At 44.3% G+C, this 25,271-nt stretch overlaps 2 long non-coding RNA genes across 2 annotated transcripts in view; both read right to left on the bottom strand.

Moving 5' to 3' along the window:
- Positions 1-3,041: 3,041 nt before the first annotated feature.
- LOC143768461 (uncharacterized) lies at positions 3,042-4,133 on the bottom strand. The gene is made up of 2 exons (XR_013213876.1): positions 4,070-4,133; positions 3,042-3,184 (listed from the first exon to the last, which is right to left on the bottom strand). It is a non-coding gene; the product is annotated as an uncharacterized LOC143768461 (long non-coding RNA).
- Positions 4,134-24,294: 20,161 nt separating this feature from the next.
- The window catches only part of LOC143769960 (uncharacterized), a 166,463-nt gene continuing 165,486 nt past the window's right edge, over positions 24,295-25,271 (bottom strand). Inside the window, exon 3 of the long non-coding RNA XR_013214513.1 lies at positions 24,295-24,935. This is a non-coding gene — a long non-coding RNA (uncharacterized LOC143769960). The remainder of the gene's footprint in view (positions 24,936-25,271) is intronic.

Here is a 25,271-nt window from a genome sequence, read left to right as displayed (position 1 = left end):
CCTAACGCCCTAAGTGGGTCCCTCCCTGTTATGGTTCTCAATGGCAAGAGAACATAGCCCAGCAAACATAAGTCCTAGCTCTTGGAAGGATGGAAACTAAACTGACCATGAACTAAACCTGCCGCACAACTAACAGTAGCCGGGTAGCGTTGCCTACGTTTTTTATCCCTAGACGCCCAGCGCCGGCCGGAGGACTAACTAATCCTGGCAGAGGAAAATATAGTCCTGGCTCACCTCTAGAGAAATTTCCCCGATAGGCAGACAGAGGCCCCCACATATATTGGCGGTGATTTTAAATGAAATGACAAACGTAGTATGAAAATAGGTTTAGCAAAATTGAGGTACGCTTACTAGATAGCAGGAAGACAGAAAGGGCACTTTCATGGTCAGCTGAAAACCCTATCAAAATACCATTCTGAAATTACTTTAAGACTCTAGTATTAACTCATAACATCAGAGTGGCAATTTCAGATCACAAGAGCTTTCCAGACACAGAAACGAAACTACAGCTGTGAACTGGAACAAAATGCAAAAACAAACGAGGACTAAAGTCCAACTTAGCTGGGAGTTGTCTAGAAGCAGGAACATGCACAGAAAGGCTTCTGATTACAATGTTGACCGGCATGGAAGTGACAGAGGAGCAAGGTTAAATAGCGACTCCCACATCCTGATGGAAACAGGTGAACAGAGGGGATGATGCACACCAGTTCAATTCCACCAGTGGCCACCGGGGGAGCCCAAAATCCAATTTCACAACAGTACCCCCCCCCTCAAGGAGGGGGCACCGAACCCTCACCAGAACCACCAGGGCGATCAGGATGAGCCCTATGAAAGGCACGGACCAGATCGGAGGCATGAACATCAGAGGCAGTCACCCAAGAATTATCCTCCTGACCGTATCCCTTCCATTTGACCAGATACTGGAGTTTCCGTCTGGAAACACGGGAGTCCAAGATTTTCTCCACAACGTACTCCAACTCGCCCTCAACCAACACCGGAGCAGGAGGCTCAACGGAAGGCACAACCGGTACCTCATACCTGCGCAACAATGACCGATGAAAAACATTATGAATAGAAAAAGATGCAGGGAGGTCCAAACGGAAGGACACAGGGTTAAGAATCTCCAATATCTTGTACGGGCCGATGAACCGAGGCTTAAACTTAGGAGAAGAAACCCTCATAGGGACAAAACGAGAAGACAACCACACCAAGTCCCCAACACAAAGCCGAGGACCAACCCGACGCCGGCGGTTGGCAAAAAGTTGAGTCTTCTCCTGGGACAACTTCAAATTGTCCACTACCTGCCCCCAAATCTGATGCAACCTCTCCACCACAGCATCCACTCCAGGACAATCCGAAGATTCCACCTGACCAGAAGAAAATCGAGGATGAAACCCCGAATTACAGAAAAAAGGAGACACCAAGGTGGCAGAGCTGGCCCGATTATTGAGGGCAAACTCCGCTAAAGGCAAAAAAGCAACCCAATCATCCTGATCTGCAGACACAAAACACCTCAAATATGTCTCCAAGGTCTGATTCGTCCGCTCGGTCTGGCCATTAGTCTGAGGATGGAAAGCAGACGAGAAAGACAAATCTATGCCCATCCTAGCACAGAATGCTCGCCAAAATCTAGACACGAACTGGGTTCCTCTGTCAGAAACGATATTCTCCGGAATACCATGCAAACGGACCACATTTTGAAAAAACAGAGGAACCAACTCGGAAGAAGAAGGCAACTTAGGCAGGGGAACCAAATGGACCATCTTAGAGAAACGGTCACACACCACCCAGATGACAGACATCTTCTGAGAAACAGGAAGATCCGAAATAAAATCCATCGAGATGTGCGTCCAGGGCCTCTTCGGGATAGGCAAGGGCAACAACAATCCACTAGCCCGAGAACAACAAGGCTTGGCCCGAGCACAAACGTCACAAGACTGCACAAAGCCTCGCACATCTCGAGACAGGGAAGGCCACCAGAAGGACCTTGCCACCAAATCCCTGGTACCAAAGATTCCAGGATGACCTGTCAACGCAGAAGAATGAACCTCAGAAATGACTTTACTGGTCCAATCATCAGGAACAAACAGTCTACCAGGTGGGCAACGATCAGGTCTATCCGCCTGAAATTCCTGCAAGGCCCGCCGCAGGTCTGGAGAAACGGCAGACAATATCACTCCATCCTTAAGGATACCTGTAGGTTCAGAGTTACCAGGTGAGTCAGGCTCAAAACTCCTAGAAAGGGCATCCGCCTTAACATTCTTAGAACCCGGCAGGTAGGACACCACAAAATTAAACCGAGAGAAAAACAATGACCAGCGCGCCTGTCTAGGATTCAGGCGTCTAGCGGACTCAAGATAAATTAGATTTTTGTGGTCAGTCAATACCACCACCTGATGTCTAGCCCCCTCAAGCCAGGGGCGTAGCTAGAGCTTTTGCCGCCCGGGGCTGTTCCCGAGTTTGGCGCCCCCCCCCCCCCAGAACGTATGCGATTTTCACACTTAGTCATGTACCCTCTAGCTCCTCTCCCTTAAGCTCCCAATGTTCAGTGAAAAACTGAGAGAAGCAGAAGAGAAGCTCGTTGTTACAGGACCATGAGTATGAAAATCGCATATGAGTGACGTGTCCATGTGTCGACGACTGGAACCTGCAGAGCTGAATCCTGACATCGCAGCTTCTGAATTCTCACAACTAATGCACTGCACACTTTTAGGATTCTCCCTGGCCGGTGGACAGTCATGTCAGCACAAGCATGCGATTTGTATACTTCTGACCACATTCCGACTAGACGTGCCTGGCCTCGCTCAGTTCATTTTCATAGAGTGAGGCCACACATGTCTAGTCAGCACATGACCGCATGTATGTAAATCGCCAGCACCAGAGAATCCTGACAGTGTGCAGTGCGCACTGTGAGAAGTCAGAAGTCTGCAGTCACAAAGAATGACTGCAGACTCATTACAAACCTGGACATCCCCTTTAATGCTCCTAACATAAATAAAAACATGAGAGTTAGTATCACAAATAACATTTACATCCAGGTACCTTATAGATGACGTCGCCTCTGGAGTTGTTCTCCTTCATTTCTTCATCTTGTCCAGACCCCATGATGAGTTTTCTCATCCACAGCCGTCTCTGCAGACTTCCATCTTCTCTGTTCTTTTGCAGAAAATCTCCACATGATGCCCTTAAAGATACAAGTGTCATTATAATGCTCCGGAATGAAAAATTTCCCCTCACTATATTGTCTGCACAAAATATGACCCCCACACTGTCCCTCTTATGGTACATGCTCTTCACACTGACCTCTCCTTTCTATACCGGCCCCCTCTTCACACTGTCCTCTCACACTGTGTCCCCCCTATAGGGCCCAGTATTTACACTGTACTCTCTCATCACACTCCCCCTCCTTTGTATACTACCCCCTCCTTTGTATACTGTCCCCTTACACTGTCCCCCATGCTACGCATGCACACATCCCAACACCCTCACTCCCCGTACTCTGTCCACATACGTTTTTCACATCGCTACTCATACTGTGTCCGCATACATTCCCCCGTTTGACCCCAAGCTGTCTGCACCCATCCCCCATACTGTTTTCTCATACGTGCCCCCCATCTCCCCCTTTGCTCTTCATTTTGTGTCCTCAGATCTCCCCCACACATTAAATCCCCCCATTCCCATGACAAATCTCCCCCCACACACATTCAATCCCCCATCTCCACTCACATTAAATCTCCCCCCACAATAAATCCCCCCCATCTCCACTCACAGTAAATCCCCAATCCAATAATATATCCCACTATCCCCACTCACATTAAATCCCCCCCACATTATATCCCCCCATCCCCACTCACATTAAATCCCCCCCACAATATATGCCCCCATCCCCACTCACAGTAAATCCCCCCCACAATATATGCCCCCCATCCCCACTCACAGTAAATCCCCCCCCCACAATATATGCCCCCATCCCCACTCACAGTAAATCCCCCCCCCACAATATATGCCCCCCATCCACTCACAGTAAATCCCCCCCCCCCACAATGTATGCCCCCCCATTCCCACTTACAGTAAATCCCCCCCTGCACCTTCGGTGTCTTCAGCTCCACTGGAGCACTTACCACCGCTCTGTGTCTCCTGCTCTGCCGCGCAGGTGAGTGACGTCAGCAGCGTGATCACATGACCTGATCACGCTGCTGGCATCGCTCTGATCCGGCAGTCAGAGCTTCAATTGTACTCGCATCTCAGATACGAGTACAATTGAACACTGGGAGCCGGCACGCTGCAGCTTCTCTGTGCCGGCTGTCAGCTTGACAGTCGGCACAGAGAACAGCTGACTCCCAGTGCGGGGGGGTGGCAGAATGCAGCCGCCGGGGGAGACACTGCGGACCGCCGCTTTAGGCGGCCCGACTGCGCCCCCCTGCCGGCTGCGCCCCCCTAGATACGCCACTGACTCACCGCCGCATTGTGCCGCCCCCCGCATTGTGCCGCCCGGGGCGGACCGCCCCCCCCGCACCCCCCTTCCTACGCCACTGCCTCAAGCCAATGACGCCACTCCTCAAAAGCCCACTTCATGGCCAAAAGCTCCCGATTCCCAACATCATAATTCCGCTCGGCGGGCGAAAATTTACGCGAGAAAAAGGCACAAGGTCTCATCACGGAACAATCGGAACTTCTCTGCGACAAAACTGCCCCAGCTCCGATTTCAGAAGCGTCGACCTCAACCTGAAAAGGAAGAGCAACATCAGGCTGACGCAACACAGGGGCGGAAGAAAAGCGGCGCTTAAGCTCCCGAAAGGCCTCCACAGCAGCAGGGGACCAATCAGCAACATCAGCACCCTTCTTAGTCAAATCAGTCAATGGTTTAACAACATCAGAAAAACCAGCAATAAATCGACGATAAAAGTTAGCAAAGCCCAAAAATTTCTGAAGACTCTTAAGAGAAGAGGGTTGTGTCCAATCACAAATAGCCTGAACCTTGACAGGATCCATCTCGATGGAAGAGGGGGAAAAAATATATCCCAAAAAGGAAATCTTTTGAACCCCAAAAACGCACTTAGAACCCTTCACACACAAGGAATTAGACCGCAAAACCTGAAAAACCCTCCTGACCTGCTGGACATGAGAGTCCCAGTCATCCGAAAAAATCAAAATATCATCCAGATACACAATCATAAATTTATCCAAATAAGCACGGAAAATGTCATGCATAAAGGACTGAAAGACTGAAGGGGCATTTGAAAGACCAAAAGGCATCACCAAATACTCAAAGTGGCCCTCGGGCGTATTAAATGCGGTCTTCCACTCATCCCCCTGCTTAATTCGCACCAAATTATACGCCCCACGGAGATCTATCTTAGAGAACCACTTGGCCCCCTTTATGCGAGCAAACAAATCAGTCAGCAGTGGCAACGGATATTGATATTTAACCGTGATTTTATTCAAAAGCCGATAATCAATACACGGTCTCAAAGAGCCATCTTTCTTAGCCACAAAGAAAAAACCGGCTCCTAAGGGAGATGACGAAGGACGAATATGTCCCTTTTCCAAGGACTCCTTTATATATTCTCGCATAGCAGCATGTTCAGGCACAGACAGATTAAATAAACGACCCTTAGGGTATTTACTACCCGGAATCAAATCTATGGCACAATCGCACTCCCGGTGCGGAGGTAATGAACCAAGCTTAGGTTCTTCAAAAACGTCACGAAATTCAGTCAAGAATTCAGGAATCTCAGAGGGAATAGATGATGAAATGGAAACCACAGGTACGTCCCCATGCGTCCCCTTACATCCCCAGCTTAACACAGACATAGCTTTCCAGTCAAGGACTGGGTTATGAGATTGCAGCCATGGCAATCCAAGCACCAACACATCATGTAGGTTATACAGCACAAGAAAGCGAATAATCTCCTGATGATCCGGATTAATCCGCATAGTTACTTGTGTCCAGTATTGTGGTTTATTACTAGCCAATGGGGTGGAGTCAATCCCCTTCAGGGGTATAGGAGTTTCAAGAGGCTCCAAATCATACCCACAGCGTTTGGCAAAGGACCAATCCATAAGACTCAAAGCGGCGCCAGAGTCGACATAGGCATCCGCGGTAATAGATGATAAAGAACAAATCAGGGTCACAGATAGAATAAACTTAGACTGTAAAGTGCCAATTGAAACAGACTTATCAAGCTTCTTAGTACGCTTAGAGCATGCTGATATAACATGAGTTGAATCACCGCAATAGAAGCACAACCCATTTTTTCGTCTTAAATTCTGCCGTTCACTTCTGGACAGAATTCTATCACATTGCATATTCTCTGGCGTCTTCTCAGTAGACACCGCCAAATGGTGCACAGGTTTGCGCTCCCGCAGACGCCTATCGATCTGGATAGCCATTGTCATGGACTCATTCAGACCCGCAGGCACAGGGAACCCCACCATAACATCCTTAATGGCATCAGAGAGACCCTCTCTGAAATTCGCCGCCAGGGCGCACTCATTCCACTGAGTAAGCACAGCCCATTTACGGAATTTCTGGCAGTATATTTCAGCTTCGTCTTGCCCCTGAGATAGGGACATCAAGGCCTTTTCCGCCTGAAGCTCTAACTGAGGTTCCTCATAAAGCAACCCCAAGGCCAGAAAAAACGCATCCACATTGAGCAACGCAGGATCCCCTGGAGCCAATGCAAAAGCCCAATCCTGAGGGTCGCCCCGGAGCAAGGAAATCACAATCCTGACCTGCTGAGCAGGATCTCCAGCAGAGCGAGATTTCAGGGACAAAAACAACTTGCAATTATTTTTAAAATTTTGAAAGCAAGATCTATTCCCCGAGAAAAATTCAGGCAAAGGAATTCTAGGTTCAGATATAGGAACATAAACAACAAAATCTTGTAAATTTTGAACTTTCGTGGTGAGATTATTCAAACCTGCAGCTAAACTCTGAATATCCATTTTAAACAGGTGAACACAGAGCCATTCCAGGATTAGAAGGAGAGAGAGAGAGAGAAAGGCTGCAATATAGGCAGACTTGCAAGAGATTCAATTACAAGCACACTCAGAACTGAAGGGAAAGGGAAAAAAAAAAAAAAAAAATCTTCAGCAGACTTCTCTTTTCTCTCCTTTCTCTGTCAATTAATTTAACCCTTTTAGGCCGGTCAAACTGTTATGGTTCTCAATGGCAAGAGAACATAGCCCAGCAAACATAAGTCCTAGCTCTTGGAAGGATGGAAACTAAACTGACCATGAACTAAACCTGCCGCACAACTAACAGTAGCCGGGTAGCGTTGCCTACGTTTTTTATCCCTAGACGCCCAGCGCCGGCCGGAGGACTAACTAATCCTGGCAGAGGAAAATATAGTCCTGGCTCACCTCTAGAGAAATTTCCCCGATAGGCAGACAGAGGCCCCCACATATATTGGCGGTGATTTTAAATGAAATGACAAACGTAGTATGAAAATAGGTTTAGCAAAATTGAGGTACGCTTACTAGATAGCAGGAAGACAGAAAGGGCACTTTCATGGTCAGCTGAAAACCCTATCAAAATACCATTCTGAAATTACTTTAAGACTCTAGTATTAACTCATAACATCAGAGTGGCAATTTCAGATCACAAGAGCTTTCCAGACACAGAAACGAAACTACAGCTGTGAACTGGAACAAAATGCAAAAACAAACGAGGACTAAAGTCCAACTTAGCTGGGAGTTGTCTAGAAGCAGGAACATGCACAGAAAGGCTTCTGATTACAATGTTGACCGGCATGGAAGTGACAGAGGAGCAAGGTTAAATAGCGACTCCCACATCCTGATGGAAACAGGTGAACAGAGGGGATGATGCACACCAGTTCAATTCCACCAGTGGCCACCGGGGGAGCCCAAAATTCAATTTCACAACACCTCCCCCCGACATCATCAACCTCATCTCTCGCTGTCACCTTGCACTGCCCTGGCTAGTGCACTGCCTGGCAAAGGCGCTAGCCTCACCACTGCAGATGGTACAACATGGGGGGAGTGATAAGCACGAGACAGACAAGGTGAAAACACTACACTTAGCTTCCAGACTCCGCTGCCAAACTCCACACCGAGGAGGACACAGAAACAGAACCCAGAACTCCAGAAATGGCTGATACATTGCTGACACCAGAAAGCTGCAAATGCAAGTCTGGTCTCCATAGAATAACTCTATCACCAACAGTCAGCTGATGCATCAGGTGACCATTTAAAGGATGGTGGGAGTGGTCACCACCCACATCAGCTAACCTAGCAACTCTGCAATTGCAGCAAGCTGCTAGCAAGGGAAACTGACATTAACCCCTGCTGGCCTGAAAGGAAAAAAGCTACATTTAAATTACAGTGGAACTAGAGGAGCTGCCACACATCAAAAAATGGATTGTGACAACGTCATTTTTAATGAAGGGGCCATTGAGGTGGCGTATCTTTTGAAGAGTTTGTCAGGTGGGTTTGCTAAGCACCTTTCCACCCATGCTATGCCCACTTTGCAGATATGGCTAAACTGGTGTGAAAACACCAAGAGTTGCAACTCTTCTTCAACTACAAGTTACGCAAAAGTTTTGTGAGTTTTTTGTTTTCGATTCTGGCAGATAAGCGTTGCCTTGTGCATATGTTGGTGACAATATACCTTAACTTCTTTATTTGCTTTTCAACAATGTGCTCGATTTGGTAAAGTTGTTGAAGTGATAAATGACTATAGAAGCTGGTGACCCAGAAGTTACTTCAACGTAAGAACTGCGGATGATGTGGGGAGTGTAATCTTTTGTCAGTTAATAGAAGGGGAGCTGTATTAGTGCTGGTTGACCAGGACACTCGCATGGCCTAGATACACATTACAGATACTTGAGAACTACTTTGCATACTGTAGAGTTTTTCTAAAGTTTGCAGCGCTACTTGGTACTAAAAATTTTAAGTTCCACCATTGGAACAGTGTTTATGAGGCTACAGCATAGAGAAAACAATTTGGGCTTATTTTCCATGTATTTGAGCCATCATCCGGAGTTCTTAGTGCCCTAACTAATGACAATTGATGTTAAAACAGCATTAGTTGTGATCCATTTTTTTCATCAGTTTGTACTACAATCTAGTGAGACGAATCAAAAAAATGAAAACATAGATGGGGCCTGATTCCTCATTGCATTTGTACCTGTTTTTGTTGATTTTTTGGTGCTTTGTGTCAAACTCATTTTTCCATTTGTACCTTTACTGATATCTATTTTATTTGTGTTTGCCTGATTCTTTTGCTTTTTTTAACTTTTCCACCATGGGCAAGGTTTAGGCTTTGCAGAAGTTTTCTCCTGAAACGTCATTTGCGACTTTTCAAGAATTTGCCAAATTTGTAGCAAATGTGCTCTAATGTATCTCTGGAGTGATTTTATGTACGTAAATTTTTTTTTTACCAATTTTTATGTAATTTTGCAATTTCTGCCTGATTCTAAAAAGCAGAAAAAATGGTTTGAGACAGGGAGGCCATTTTTTACTTTGCGTAAAATTTGTGAATCGCATGCAGCAATTTAATGAATATGACATAAAACCCATTACTAAAAAATAAATGTGCTTATAAATGACCAAATACTTCCATCCAGCTGTATTGGTGTTTGCACTGTATATCCAAAAAGGCAACAACATTTAGAAAAAAATCTCCTTTTTTAATGCATTTTGATGAGCAGCATTTATTGTTAGTGCAGAAATGCAGCGATTGGACTTTTACATGTGCTTTACAGGCTCACCATAGAAGTCTATGAGGAAAAATGTTCCATAATACGGGGTGGGCCATTTATATGGATACAGCTCAATAAATTGGGAATGGATGGTGATATCAACTTCCTGTTTGGGGCACATTAGTATATGGGAGGAGGAAAACTTTTCAAGATGGGTGGTGACCGTGGTGGTCATTTTGAAGTCGGCCATTTTGGATACAAATTTTTTGGTGCACCACCACATTATGGGTGTCAGGTCCAAGCATTCCTACATGAACAGTTTCCTGGAAAATGGATTGGTCATCATGAGCCAGTTGAATGGCAGCCAAGGTCTCCCGATCTTATCGCCTTAGATTTTTATCTTTGGGGTCATCTGAAAGCAATTGTCTATGCTGTGATGATACGAGATGTGCAGCATCTGAAACAATGAATACTGGAAGCCTGTGCTAGCATTTCTTCTGCGGTGTTGCTATCAGTGTGTCAAGAGTGGGAGAAGAGGGTTGCATTGACAATCCAACACAATGGGCAGCACTTTGAACACATTTTATAAGTCGTCATAAACTTGTAAATAACTCATGAAAGAATAAAGTTACGTTAGAACCAATAACACCATTGTTTTTCTTGTGAAATTCTCAATAAGTTTGATGTGTCACATGACCCGCTTCCCATTGAAAAAAAAAGTTGAATCCAAAATGGCTGACTTCAAAATGGCCACCATGATCACCACCCATCTTGAAAATTTTTCCCCTTCCCATATACTAATGTGCCACAAACAGGAAGTTGATATCGCCAACAATTCCCATTTTATTTAGGGGTATCCATAGACATGGCCCACCCTGTACAGAGTGGCATAGTAATTCCAAATGCCCATAATTTTAAGGAAATCACACCCCCTTTGCTTGAACTGTAAAACGATGCAGATTTTCTACACACAGAAAAAAAAAGTGGAAGTGGAAAATCTGCGGCGTTTTATCTCTGTTGGGACATGACCTTGTGGCTACGTTCACACTATCAGTATTTGGTCAGTATTTTGCCTCAGTATTTGTAAGCCAAGACCAGTAGTGGGTGATAAATGCAGAAGTGGTGACGTGTTTCTATTATACTTTTTCTGATTGTTCCACTCCTGGTTTTGGCTTACAAATACTGAGGTAAAGTATTGACCAAATACTGAATGTGTGCACGTGGCCTAAACAGTTGGTCTCACAATGTCCTTTTAGAAGCACACCACTCCGGAGCTCCTGATTGATTGACATTTCAGATAGGCAGCATTGTTGGGCCGCTGGGCTACTCTGAGCACTCTTTCCTCTGATAGTTTCACGCCTGGTTTTGGCTACAAATACTGAGGTAAAATACTGACCAAATACCGAACATGGAAACGTGACCTTAATGTGGGAATAAACCTTTAAAGTTGTTGGGCAATAGAGTAATAGCTGAAAACATTGTTGCAAAATGTATTTTCGGACATTTTCAGAGCTGTGACTCATAAATCTAGAAATAGTGAAGTTTCAAATCTACAATTACCATAACATGCTTGCTGTAGGATCTTTTTTCCTTTGCACCCAAGTCTTCTTCCATGGCTCCCGTCCTCCAGCCAAGTTACTTACAAGTACGCAGAGCGCTCAGAAAACTGCTGGAAGCTTTTTCTCTTCATGTAAGACGTGACTGCTGCGCTGTGTGAAGCGTCTGATGAAAAAGCTGAAAAGTTCTGTATTCCCATTTATATAGAGCTCTGCTTGATTTCTACAGAAATGTGGAATGTTTTCAGAAACCTTGTGTCCCCATTTGCTTTTTACAAGTGTTTTTTTCCATTTCCGATCTGGAATAGTCTCCATTAATTGTGTGGGCCACTGAAATATATAAAATGTGTGGGCCATAAGTATCCTTCACTAAAGCCATGACTCATGCACTAAGAAGTGTAGAGCACTTCAGTGGCTAACCGAACAATGAAGCATTTCTCTTCTATCAAGACCTTAAAATCCTGAAAAGTTGACTGTAACACATGAAAGTTAGGCAGAAACATAATGATTTATTATGTATTAATTTCATCTCGAAATCACATTTCTCAACATGTGGAACATATATCGCAGAGCTGAATTTCCTATTTGAAAACTCCTGGTGTCATCGCTGCTTATCTGCTCCATTGCTTTTGCCCTTTATATAGAGGTAATAAAGGGGATGGGGGAACTACAATACCCAGAGAGATTAGCAAAATTAGGATTATTTACAGTAGTCTAGAAAAAAGATGACTGAGAGGCGATCTAATAACCATGGATAAGTATATAAGGGGACAATACAAATATCTCTCCGAGGATCTGCTTATGGTGACAATCACAAGGAGGCATTCTCTGCGTTTGGAGGAGAGAAGGTTTTTCCACCAACATAGAAGAGGATTCTTTACTGTTAGGCTATGTGCACACGTAAGAAAAGAGGTGCAGAATTTTCTGCACAAAATCCACATCTCCTGGCAGAATCCGCAGTTGCGGATTTGACGCGGTTTTTATGCGGATTTTGTGCGGTTTTTATGCGGAATTGATGCGGATTTTGTGCGGATTTTCAGCGGTTTTGGCCCACTTCAGAATTTTAAAATGGAGGGGTGCAGAAATGCTGCAGATCCGCACAAAAGAAGTGACATGCACTTCTTTGAAATCCGCAGCAATTCCGCACTGATTTTTCTGCACCGTCTGCACATATTTTTTTTTTCCCGTTAACTAACATTGTACTGTACATCACAGTGCGGATCTGCAGCGATTCTGCATAGTAAAATGCACTGCGGATCCACAGCAAATCCGCACCGTGTGCACATAGCCTTAGGGCAGTGAGAACCTGGAATTCCTTGCCTGAGGAGGTGGTGATGGCGAACTCAGTCGAGGGGTTCAAGAGAGGCCTGGATGTCTTCCTGGAGCAGAACAATATTGTATCTTACAGTTATTAGGTTCTTTAGAAGACGTAGATCTGGGGATTTATTCTGACGGAATATTGGCTGAACTGGATGGACAAATGTCTTTTTTCGGCCTTACTAATTATGACTATGACTATGGCCAGGGTGAGAATTACATGATTTTTTTTTCAATACAGATAGTGATATGAAAAGTAATAATAATAACAACAATAAGATATTATATATATTATTGTTGTTACTATTATTATTATTATTACTATTAAAACTTTTCATATCACTATTATATATATAGTAAATAAATTTAAAATAAAAATATAATTTAAACATTAGCTAATTTTCTGATGATACATTCCCTTTAAAAGGGTTTTCCAAGAAAGCTTTATTTATTCATAGGCTTGCAGCTATATAAAATAACAAGCTCGGTTATAATCACCCATGACAGTTCCATCTTTGCCTAATGCCACTGCGCCTATTTTTGGTTGACCGGCTGCAGCGGTGACATCATGACTGCAGTGCATGAAACCGCTGCATCCATTACATCATCATCATCATGTGTGCTGTAGCTGGGATGGCGTCGGACCTACAGCTGGTGATTATTGTTGAGTTTGTAACTTTATTCGTCTGCAAGTCTATGGAATAAAATAAAAGATCTCTTTAACCACTAATGCAGTAAATGCCTTTATCACCAGTTAAAATATGGGATTTTTATTGGAACCTAGCACTTTGCTTTTTTAAGCGTTTTTGATTTTTTGGCTTAACAGGAGTAGTACATAGCATTGGTGCAACTGTACAGCCGCTCAGGGGCCCCAAAGATATGGGGGACACTACCACCTACAAAGCAGGTGAAATTTGCATCATAATATTGTTCATGCACGGAGCAGGGTTGCCAACCATCCAGTAATTCCTGGACAAGCTGTAAAAATAGGGCACTTTATTCTTTTTTTCTCTGCCTGTAAATTTTTTTTAAGTGTTGGTGATTTTTTTTTTTTTTTTTAAATGATGAGACAGATTTTTCTGACTAATCATCATCGTTTTACACTTCACAGTGAATGCGACTTATGTCTTGATACAGGATTTATGGTCTGTAGACATAGATCACTTATAATCTTCATGATGTATTATGGTCATCAAATGGGTCCGTAAAAAAGTTGGCTGTCAGTAATTTTTTAAGAAACTGTCCAGAAAAACTAGAAAGTAAAGCTGGCAACTCTGGCACAGAGGTCCTATTCTGTCTGTGTCCATCTCAAGTCAATTGTGACTTCACCATCTTATACCACAATGTAAGTCACATGGAAGCACTCATTTTTTTTGGTTTTGCATAAAAAAAACTAGTGATCACCCAATGTAATCTGCTCTCCCCCCAGGAGACTACTGAATCAATAACATTTAGGTTCAGCCAGAAGATAGAACCTGGTGGAGATGAGTGCTTTAATTTCACAATTAGAAGCTGCTATGCTTCATTAAAGAAAGCCTAATAATGACATTTCCTAGATTTCCCTAATTAGCCTGTCACTGGGCATTGTGTGTCCGTGGTTACTATTTTCGGTGTTGTGAATAATTCTAGTAACTGGAATGAGGGTAATTATAATTTCTGATCAATTTTAAGATATCCTCACAACATTTTCTACATTCCTTTGTGTTTGCACCAACTAATTAAAGCATAATTTCCATTTCTATGCAATTGAATAATTTGCAGTTTTAATTATATTTCAGCTTGTACTTTTTAATATTTACCAAACGTTTCTTTTTCTTTTAGGCTGTGCTGACTTGGATTGTTAATGGACTTTATTCTCTGCATTCTTCAAGCCATTTGATGTATAAGGTAAATCATATTTCCAGTTTCCAGTTCCTTTTATTACTCCTCTTCTTCCCAGAGTCATAACCCTATTTTTCTGTCCGTATAGACATATGAAGGCTTGTTTTTTGCAGGATAAGTTGTACTTTTGAATGGCACCATTCATTTTATCACTTAGTGTACTGGAAAATGGGAAAAAAAATTCCACGTGGGGAGAAATTGTAAAAACAAAATCCAATTCTGACATTGTTTTTTGGGAACCGTTTTTACATTGTACATTTTGTTGTAAAAATCATCTCGTAATATGATTCTGCTCATCAGTATGATTATGGTGATACCAAGTCCAGGTTTTTTGTTTTTTTCTACTATTGTCCTGGTGAAAAAGAATCAGAAATTTGCAGAAAAAAAATTGGGGGGATTGTGTCGCCTTATTTAGAGACTCGCAATGCTCTAATTTTTCGGTCAGTGGAGCTGTGTGATGGCTTATTTCTGGAGGGATGAGGTAACATTTTTATTGATTTTATTTTAGGATAGATGTGATGTTTTGATCGCTTGATATAGAAGTTTTTGAACTATTTGCAGAGACCAGAAAAATGTAATTTTGGTGTTCTTGAACTGTTGTTTGTTTACGGTGTTTACCGATCTGGTTAAACCTTGAAGCTGTTAAAATAAGTGACATGCTCATTCTTTTGATGCCTTTCTTTAGAAAGCAGCCCACTCTCTATACTTAAAGTGAACCTGTCACGAGGTTTGGCCGATAATAGATACATCCACCACCTTTCAGGGCTGATATACAGAATTCTATTATTCTTTATATCAGCCCCCAACCTGACCTGCAAGAGAAGAAAGATAACTTACTATACTCACCTGCGGGGCGGTCCGATCCCATGGGCGTCGCTGGTCTTGGTCCAGCACCTCTTATCTTCTTGCAATGCTGCTCTTTTGCTTGCTTCATGCTTCACGTCTCCTCGGCACCGCTCTCTTGTACAGGCGTACCTCTCTGACCTGTTGAGGGCAGAGCAAAGTACTGCAGTACAGAGGTGCCAGGAAAGATCATACATACGCACTGCAGTACTTTGCTCTGCCCTCGACAGGTCAGAGAGGTACGCCTACGAAGGAGCACTGTGCCGAGGAGACTGTGTGGATGACAAAGGGAAGCATCATCCACATGGAGCAAGCAGGAGGACGGGGATCATAAAAGGCTGGGAGGCGCCGGACCAAGACCAGCGACGCCCATCGGACCGGACGGCTCCAGCAGGTGAGTATAATAAAAGTTATTTTTTTTCTTTTACAGGTTGGATTGGGGGCAGATATACAGCATTATAGAATACTGTAGATAAGTCCTGAAAGGTGATGGCTGTATCTCTTATCGGCCAAACCTGGTGACAGGTTCCCTTTAACAGTATAGATTACTGTTGGCAAAGCCACCTCAGAAAATGACCACCACCATCTTCCTGAAATGGCTTCATCTGAGAAAACTCGATAACGTGTGCATATAGCCTTTAAGGGGAATCCTTCCCCAGGTTTTAGTTTCTTCATCTGAGAGCAGCTTGATGTAGGGACAGAGAACCCAATTCCAGCAATGTGTTACTTACTGGACTGCTTGCTGCAGTGTTAATGAAATCACGGTTTTATCTGCTGTAGCTCTACCAGTGCTCAGAATGCTGAATGTGTGTACACTGTGCATAGGCAGAAACCTGGTTACAGATTCCCTTCAAGCTACTCTGGAAGTATGCCTGGGTTAACTGTTGACCTATTAGCGAGCAAGCTTTAACTTCTAGGCTGATGATGTGAGATGTTTCCTTCTTCATAATGCCATTGATTTTAAGAATAGCACCAGTTCATCCTGCAGCATTGCACCCCAACAACAGAATACTGCCACTCTGTGCTTCATTATTAAGCCATGTGCAGACATTGAGTATTTAGTGAATTTTTTACCTCAGTATTTGTAAGCCAAAACCAGGAATGGAACAATAAAGCCGGAGTCACACTAAACGTATGAAAAATCAGTCCGAGTCGCACATGTTCACAGGTCATCCGTGTGTAATGTGTTTGCAATGCGATGATGCCATTTTCTCGCACCTATGTATCCGTATGACATCTCTATGGCTTTACGTTTCTCACTGCTTTTCCCCATTGAATTTAATGGCTCAATTGCCTGAAATGAGGAAAATGTGCACGTATTTGTCACAAGCTAGACGAATGGTCCGTGTGGTGTCCGAGTTTTTCTTGCACCCATAGGTTGCATTGGCCAGTCTCGGACGATATACGCATACAATCTCAGCATGCTGTAAATTTACACGCACGTCAAATACGCCTGAGAAAAAATACACTCATGTGAGCTGCCCCATAGATTAACAGTGGTGTGAGTGCTTTGTTAGTGTGATGTTTTCTCGCAAAGCACTCGTTTGTATTCTACGGTAGTATGATGCTGGCCTAAGAGAAAAAGTATAATATAAACACATCACCACTTCTGGATTTTTCACCCACTCCTGGTTTTGGCTTACAAATAAGGTAAAAAACGTATCAAATACTGAACGTGTGCACGTGGTTTCAGGATGATGTTGTTTGGCTTGCAAGCCTCCCTGTTTCCTCCATACTTAACAATGGTTCTTATGGCAAACAATTACATTTTTGTTTATTCAGACCAGGGAACATTTCTCCAATAAGTAAGAGCTTGATTCCTTTGTGATAGTTGCAAACTGTAACCTTGACTTTTTAGGATACTCTTGGAGCAGTGGCTGTTCTTTGTTGAGCAGCCGTTTATTCCATATCTACATAGGGCGTGTTCCAGTGGCGTAGGAAGGGGGGTGCGGGGGGGGGCGAGCCGCCCCGGGCGGCACAATGCGGGGGTGAGGTCGTCAGTCTGGCGTATCTAGGGGGGGGGCAGCCGGGGCATGTGCCCCGGCCGGGCGCAGCCGGCAGGGGGGCGCAGTCGGGCCGCCTAAAGCGGCGTGCCGGCTCCCAGTGTTCAATTGTACTGCATCTGAGATGCGAGTAGTACAATTGAGCTCTGACTGCCGGGTCAGAGCGACGCCAGCAACGTGATCAGGTCATGTGATCACGCTGCTGACGTCACTCACCTGCGCGGCAGAAGCAGAGCAGGAGACACAGAGCGGTGCTAAGTGCTCCAGTGGAGCTGAAGACACCGAAGGTGCAGGGGGGGATTTACTGTGAGTGGGGATTTACTGTGAGTGGGGATTTACTGTGAGTGGGGATGGGGGGGATATATTGTGGGGGGATTTACTGTGAGTGGGAATGGGGGGCATATATTGTGGGGGGATTTACTGTGAGTGGGGATGGGGGGATATATTGTGGGGGGATTTACTGGGAGTGGGGATGGGGGATATATTGTGGGGGGATTTACTGTGAGTGGGGATGGGGGGGGATATATTGTGGGGGGATTTACTGTGAGTGGGAATGGGGGGCATATATTGTGGGGGGATTTACTGTGAGTGGGGATGGGGGGATATATTGTGGGGGGATTTACTGTGAGTGGGAATGGGGGGCATATATTGTGGGGGGGATTTACTGTGAGTGGGGATGGGGGGGATATATTGTGGGGGATTTTATGTGAGTGGGGATGGGGGGCATATATTGTGGGGGGGATTTACTGTGAGTGGGAATGGGGGGGATATATTGTGGGGGGATTTACTGTGAGTGGGGATGGGGGGCATATATTGTGGGGGGATTTACTGTGAGTGGGGATGGGGGGCATATATTGTGGGGGGATTTACTGTGAGTGGGGATGGGGGGCATATATTGTGAGGGGGATTTAATGTGAGTGGGGATGGGGGGCATATATTGTGGGGGGATTTAATGTGAGTGGGGATGGGGGATATATTGTGGGGGGATTTAATGTGAGTGGGGGTGGGGGGATTTAATGTGAGTGGGGGGATTTAATGTGAGTGGGGATGGTGGGATATATTATTGGATGGGGATATTTAATATGGGTGGAGATGGGATTTATTGTGGGGGGAGATTTAATGTGAGTAGGGAGGGGGGATTTATTGTGGGGGGGGATTTATTGTTGGGGGGAGATTTAATATGAGTGGAGATGGGGGGATTTATTGTGCGGGGAGATTTAATGTGAGTGGAGATGGGGGTATTTATTGTGTGTGGGGAGAATTGGAGTGGAGATGGGGGATTGAATGTGTGTGGGAGGAGATTTGTCATGGGGATGGGGGGATTTAATGTGTGGGGGAGATCTAAGGACACAAAATGAAGAGCAAAGGGGGAGATGGGGGGGCATATATGAGGAAACAGTATGGGGGATGGGTGCAGACAGTTTGGGGTCAAACGGGGGAATGTATGCGGACACAGTATGAGTAGCGATGTGAAAAACTTATGTGGACAGAGTACGGGGAGTGAGGGTGTTGGGATGTGTGCATGCGTAGCATGGGGGGACAGTGTAAGGGCACAGCCAGGAGGGGACAGTATACCAAGGAGGGGGAGTGTGATGAGAGAGTACAGTTTAAATACTGGGCCCTATAGGGGGGACTCAGTGTGAGAGGACAGTGTGAAGAGGGGTCCGGTATAGAAAGGGGAGGTCAGTGTGAAGAGCATGTACCATAAGAGGGACAGTGTGGGGGTCATATTTTATGCAGACAATATAGTGAGGGGCAATTTTTTATTCAGGAGCATTATAATGATACTTGTATCTTTAAGGGCGTCATGTGGAGATTTTCTGCAAAAGAGCGGAGAAGATGGAAGTCTGCAGAGACGGCTGTGGATGAGAAAACTCATCATGGGATCTGGACAAGATGAAGAAATGAAGGAGAACGACTCCAGAGACGACGTCATCTATAAGGTACCTGGATGTAAATGTTATGTGTGATACTGACTAACTCTCATGTTTTTATTTATGTTAGGAGCATTAAAGGGGATGTCCAGGTTTGTGATGAGTCTGCAGTCATTCTTTGTGACTGCAGACTTCTGAATTCTCCCAGTGCGCCCTGCACACTGTCAGGATTCTCTCGTGCCGGCGATTTACATACATGCAGTCACGTGCTGACTAGACATGTGTGGCCTCACTCAATGAAAACGAACTGAGCGAGGCCGGGCACGTCTAGTCGGAATGTGGTCAGAAGTATACAAATCACATACTTGTGCTGACATGACCGTCCACCGGCAAGGGAGAATCCTAAAAGTATGCAGTGCATTCGATGTGAGAATTCAGAAGCTGCGATGTCAGGATTCAGCTCTGCAGGTTCCAGTAGTCGACACATGGACACTTCACTCATATGCGGCTTTCATACTCATGGTCCTGTAACAACAAGCTTCTCTTCTGCTTCTCTCAGTTTTTACTGAACATTGGGAGCTTAAGGGAGAGGAGCTCGTCGGTACATGACTAAGGCTACTTTCACACTAGCGTCGGGAAAGACCCGTCGCTGTGCGTCGGGCCGACGTTCCCGACGCTAGCGTGGTCTCCGCCGCACAACGGGGGCAGCGGATGTATTTTTCCAACGCATCCGCTGCCCCATTGTGAGGTGCGGGGAGGTGGGGGCGGAGTTCCGGCCGCGCATGCGTGGTCGGAAAAAGCGGACTGTCGTGAGCAAAAAACGTTACATGTAACGTTTTTTTTCTCACGACGGTCCGCTACCACACGCCCAAGCGTCGCAAAACGGACGCGACGTTTGGCAATGCGTCGCAAATGCGTCGCTAATGTTAGTCTATGACGAAAAAACATATCCAGCAAGAACTTTTGCTAGATGCGTATTTTCGGCAAAACGACGCATTTGCGACGTATTGCAGTTAACGCTAGTGTGAAAGTAGCCTAAGTGTGCAAATCGCATACATCCTGGGGGGGGGGGGGGCGCCAAACTCGGGAACAGCCCCGGGCGGCAAAAGCTCTAGCTACGCCCCTGGCGTGTTCTATTATCAATATCAATCCTTTTGTACTTCCAGCATCTTCACAGATCTTCTTTTGCTGGTGTTTTTAGGCTGATTAATGTTTTATGCACCAAAATACAATCATCTCTGCAGAATGCATCTCCTACCTGAACGGTGTGATGTTTAGTGTGTAAACTTCCAGATTATTTGACCAGCTGAATGTTGGACCTTTGGGCACTTGGAAAATAATCCCAAGTATGTACCAGACTTGTGGAAGGCCATTTTTTTTGGTGTGTTGGCTTATTTATTTAGATTTTCCCACAATGTCAAGCAAAGAGGCAAGTAGGTTTTGAAGGTAGGCCTTAAAATACTGCCACATGTGCTCCTTCAATCATCAAGATCGGCTGCTGGCAGCTCCCTATGCAATTGCCTACCAATGACGTTTCAGATATGCTGGATGAGAGATAAGTCTGGAGACCCTGCAGGCCATGGTAGCACATTTGGGCCATGCAGGCTGCTCACAGTAACCCGAGCAACATGTGGCCTAGCGCTTATATTCCATACTGAAATCAGTATATTAAAACAAGATGTTTACAAATGTTTTCTTCATTGTTTCATCATTAGCATATCATTAACATGTCTACCATCTCCTTAATTTCACAACGTCTCTTTCTTGCTGTTGCAAATACAATGAAAATGAGTGTATGTGTATAATTATTAAATATGTATATTTTCAGATAATTTTTATTAGGGTCTTCTATTAATTCCCAACCTCTATGTAATAAAAAAAATGAAGGCATTGAAACACATATAAAAGCTCCATAAATACCATATTGACAACTGAGACTTTGAGCACACCTTATAATGGTCACCTGGCAGCGTCCAGTACTTTTTGAGTACCCAAGCTTTGTACTAATATAAATATTGATGAGTGAATGTGCTCGGATAACGTGCTATCCGAGCATGCTGGGATCTTATCCGAGGATCTCGGGCTTGCTCGAATAATATGTTTGCGTCCCCGTGGCTGCATAATTTGCTTCTATTGGACAGACACAACACATACGGAGATTGCCTGTTTGCTAGGAAATGCCCGCATGTGTTGCGGCTGTTAACAGCCACAAACAAACAGCCAAGGGGAAGCGAACATATTTTTTCGAGCATGCCGAATAACACCCGAATATGCTCGGAAAACACCTTATCCGAGCACATTCACTTATCACTAGATATAAAGTCATTTATAGAATACAGATGCAAAAGGAGCAAAGGAGCTGTCCAGGATTATACTGTATGTATGTATATATACAGTATATATATATATATATATATATATATATATAATTTCCATTAAATTAAAGAGGTGTGCACTATTTCTGGGAAAAAGTAGCCATTTTTTTCTAATCCTAGATAAACAGTTAATATTACTGTTACGGGATAAAGTCAGGACACTTTATACAACTAATAACTCATCCAGCGACAATTTTTCATATGTTTTCTATCAATAATATAGAGGCAGAATATCAGTTCTTCAATTACTTTGCTATAATAATAATAATCTTTGTTTTTATATAGCGCTAACATATTCTGCTTTACAGGTTGCACACATGATCGTCGCTGTCCCCGTTGGGGCTTACAATCTAAATTCCCTATCAGTATGTCTTTGGAATGTGGGAGGAAACCGGAGGAAACCCATGCAAACACGGAGAGAACATACAAACTCTTTGCAGATGTTGTCCTTGAACCCAGGACTCCAGCGCTGCAAGGCTGCTGTGCTAACCACTGCGCCACCGTGCTGCCCATCCCAGATTTGTAAATTATCTCTTCAAAGAAGAAGAGGACTTTAACTGTAGCTCCACCTATTGGAAGTAGCAGTCATAAAAGTCAATATCGACCCTTTAACGAGCTTTGACATATGACTTAGGATAAAAGCCAAACCAGAATCTCAATTTGCAGACACTGTGTTTCAGAGTACTGCCCCTCGTCAGTGCAAAGTGTGAGATCTGATTTGACTAGGTGAGCGTGTGAGGGAGTGCCAGGACCATAGTCATGGCCGAGGACACTGGGGGATTTGTGCCTTGGCCTCCGTCATATGAAAATAGTCCATTAGTTCATTACTCTGCATACCCGTGACTCCACTTTCTACGCTATCAGGGTCCTCTCTGCTCTGCTGTAGGCTCCCTATAGACGGTTCCGCATAAATAGAGACACAGTCTATTTCAACTTTCAAATGAACAATTTTACTGCTTTCTTTACGTGGCACATCCATATTCTTCACAGCATTTACAGCAGATTTCGCATTACTCATTTCTTCCTCTTTCCCTGTACTTCTCTCTCTGTTACACAGCACGTACCCAGGTCGAACCATCTCACATGGTCCCTCAGCGTCCTCCCTGTTCAGCTTTGCTACGGTTAGACCTTCTCTAGTCTGTTTCGCACTAGACATGAGATTATCAGCCTCCGAAGTTAGTTGCCACATGGCGAGCGACCTGCCCACCTGTACTGTCTGTTGCGGTGATACAGCGTCCTCCTGGTCCAAACTCACTGCACCTGAGAATTCCCTCAGCCGTTTCGCAACCGATCTGAGGGCATCATCCCATGCGATAAGTTGCCACATTATGGAGCCACCCGCGTCCCCGTTCTATCACTACTTCAGTCTTAAGCTTCCTTTCCTGCTGCTGTTCTGGCCTACTACTGTAGGCTGGGTTTCTCCTTTAATGAATGTTTCTTGGTCGCTGTTATAATTCTGGGCACTTAAGCCCATGCAGGTGGTTTGAGCACCCTGGCCTGTCTGACTCCTATCAGGAAATACTCCATGTCTTAGCTGCAGCTGACCCCTCCTATGTTTAACTATTTACCACACTATCCTATCTTCCATTCTACCGTATATCTTGCCCCATCTAGTTGCCAGAAATGGGTACTATCCTTTCCCTAATAACAGGTTCACAACATAACAATTATGTACATTACATTATACACACAATATTTACAGTATCAACCCAAAGGAAGGAAGTGGAGTATTGACGGTCCCGTACACCCCTTAAAAGCAGTGCATGCATGAGGATGTGCATACAGTGGCTACTGACACCATCCACAGCAAAGCTCACTATTCTCTGAGCAGCAGCTGTAAGCACTTTGATTGACAGAGAGTTCTGTATCAAGTGTGTGCAGAGCAAGCCATCAATCAAAGTGCTGGGGCATGCTTACAGTGTAATGAGCAGTGTTGTAAGAGATGGCTGGGATTTCCTGGATGAAATAAGTTCATTTTCTCCTAGTAGCTGCTCTATTGATACTGCGACTGGGCAGCACTGTAATGCTCTTTACACACAGATTAATCCCATATTTGCAGATAAATAGCATTTTTAAGGTAACATGTTCCCTATAAAGAAAACCTGCCATGTAATATAATACTAATAACCTGCAGATATGGGGTTAATCTGCAGGTTAATAGCATTCTGACACCATGCGGCGCCTCTACTGACAGCCCCACTGCCATGAGGAAACTAACTATATTCCCCTTGGCAGCATTCAATTTCTAGTCATAAGGGTGGTGGCACTGGATCAGCTTCGGTCACCGCTCAGTATAAAGAGAGCAGTGGCTGAAACTGCACCCCTGGCACTGACAGCCAGCCCTAATGCTGAGCCAGTTACAGCTGCCATCAGGGCTGTCATCAGGAATTTCAGGGCTCCTTACTTACAACACTTTTGGGCCCCTTGAGACTCCACCCAGACTCCACTCTAGCTCCATCTCCACCCCTCGAGCCTTCCACAGTCCCTCCGCCCTCTTTTGGAAAAACTCCACTTCTGCACCATGTCCTCACCAATCACATATTAACAGTTCCCATTGAACACTATATCACATACATAGCCGTCAGCTTTTGTTTTGGCCAAAAGATTTTTTAAGCCTGCCACCATGACAAGGTAGACTATTTTGGCAGGGCCCTACTCTACCCTAACCTATTAAAAATGTGTTAAAATATCCAATACTGTTTTTAGGTATATTTTATTTATTTTTATTTAAAGGAATGTGTCATATACATTTTTTTACAATTACCAATAACTGCCACACCATGACCAGATCACATTTTACCACCACTTAGTGACCGAATGCTACAATACTGATCATTAATAAAAAAAAATACAATACTAATATTACCATAATTGCCATTATACACAGGAGCTGTACATAATTTACAGTGTATAGTGTAAGTGAACAGGTATTGCAGGCACTCACCAGTGACTTACACAGGAGCTCTCTATATACTGTATAATGTAGAGGTAATACAGTGATCACCAGTGATGTTATACACAGAAGCGCTGTACATGGTATACATTGTCAGTGTACGGGTAATACAGGGGCTCATCAGTGACATTATGCATAGGAACTCTGTATATAATGTATATTGTACAGGTAATACAAGGATCATCAGTGACATTATACACAGGAGCTCTGTATATAGCATGCAGGTAATACAGTGATCACCAGTACCATTATACACAGGAGCTCTGTATATAGTGTCAGTGTACAGTAATACAGGGTTTACCAGTGATATTAAACACAAGAGCTCTGTATATAGTATGCAGTGTACAGTGGAAGTCTATAGGTAACACACTGACTCTCCAGTGACGTCTCTAGTTGAAGATATTCATCTTCACTTTTCTTCTTCATCTGGTACAGACCGCTATCACTGCTTCCAGCCAGGACTCGTTTCTGCAGAAAATAACACACAGTTATCTATAGTACATACCTCAATTTTTCCCCAACTTCTGCATTGCAGCAGATGAAGAAAAAAAAACATAGTGTAGCTCTGCACAGTAACAGGACCCCCCACTGAAAACAGTATCCTCAAAAATAAAATGCATCACAATAGTAATACGGTAACATTCCTTAATTAGCCCTACAGTAACAATGTCCCACATTTTGGCCCCTTCCTGTAATAACATCCACCATCCTGGTTCCATGTGGGTCATTCCTGGCCCCATAGGTCCTCCCATCCTGGCTCCATATGTCTACATCCTGAGCCCATATGTCTTCCCATACTAGCCT

The sequence above is a fragment of the Ranitomeya variabilis genome, chromosome 4, assembly GCF_051348905.1.
Source record: "Ranitomeya variabilis isolate aRanVar5 chromosome 4, aRanVar5.hap1, whole genome shotgun sequence".
Classification (NCBI taxonomy): domain Eukaryota; kingdom Metazoa; phylum Chordata; class Amphibia; order Anura; family Dendrobatidae; genus Ranitomeya; species Ranitomeya variabilis.
Note: the sequence above shows the minus strand (reverse complement) of the source record. Positions and strands in the feature narration are given on the sequence as shown.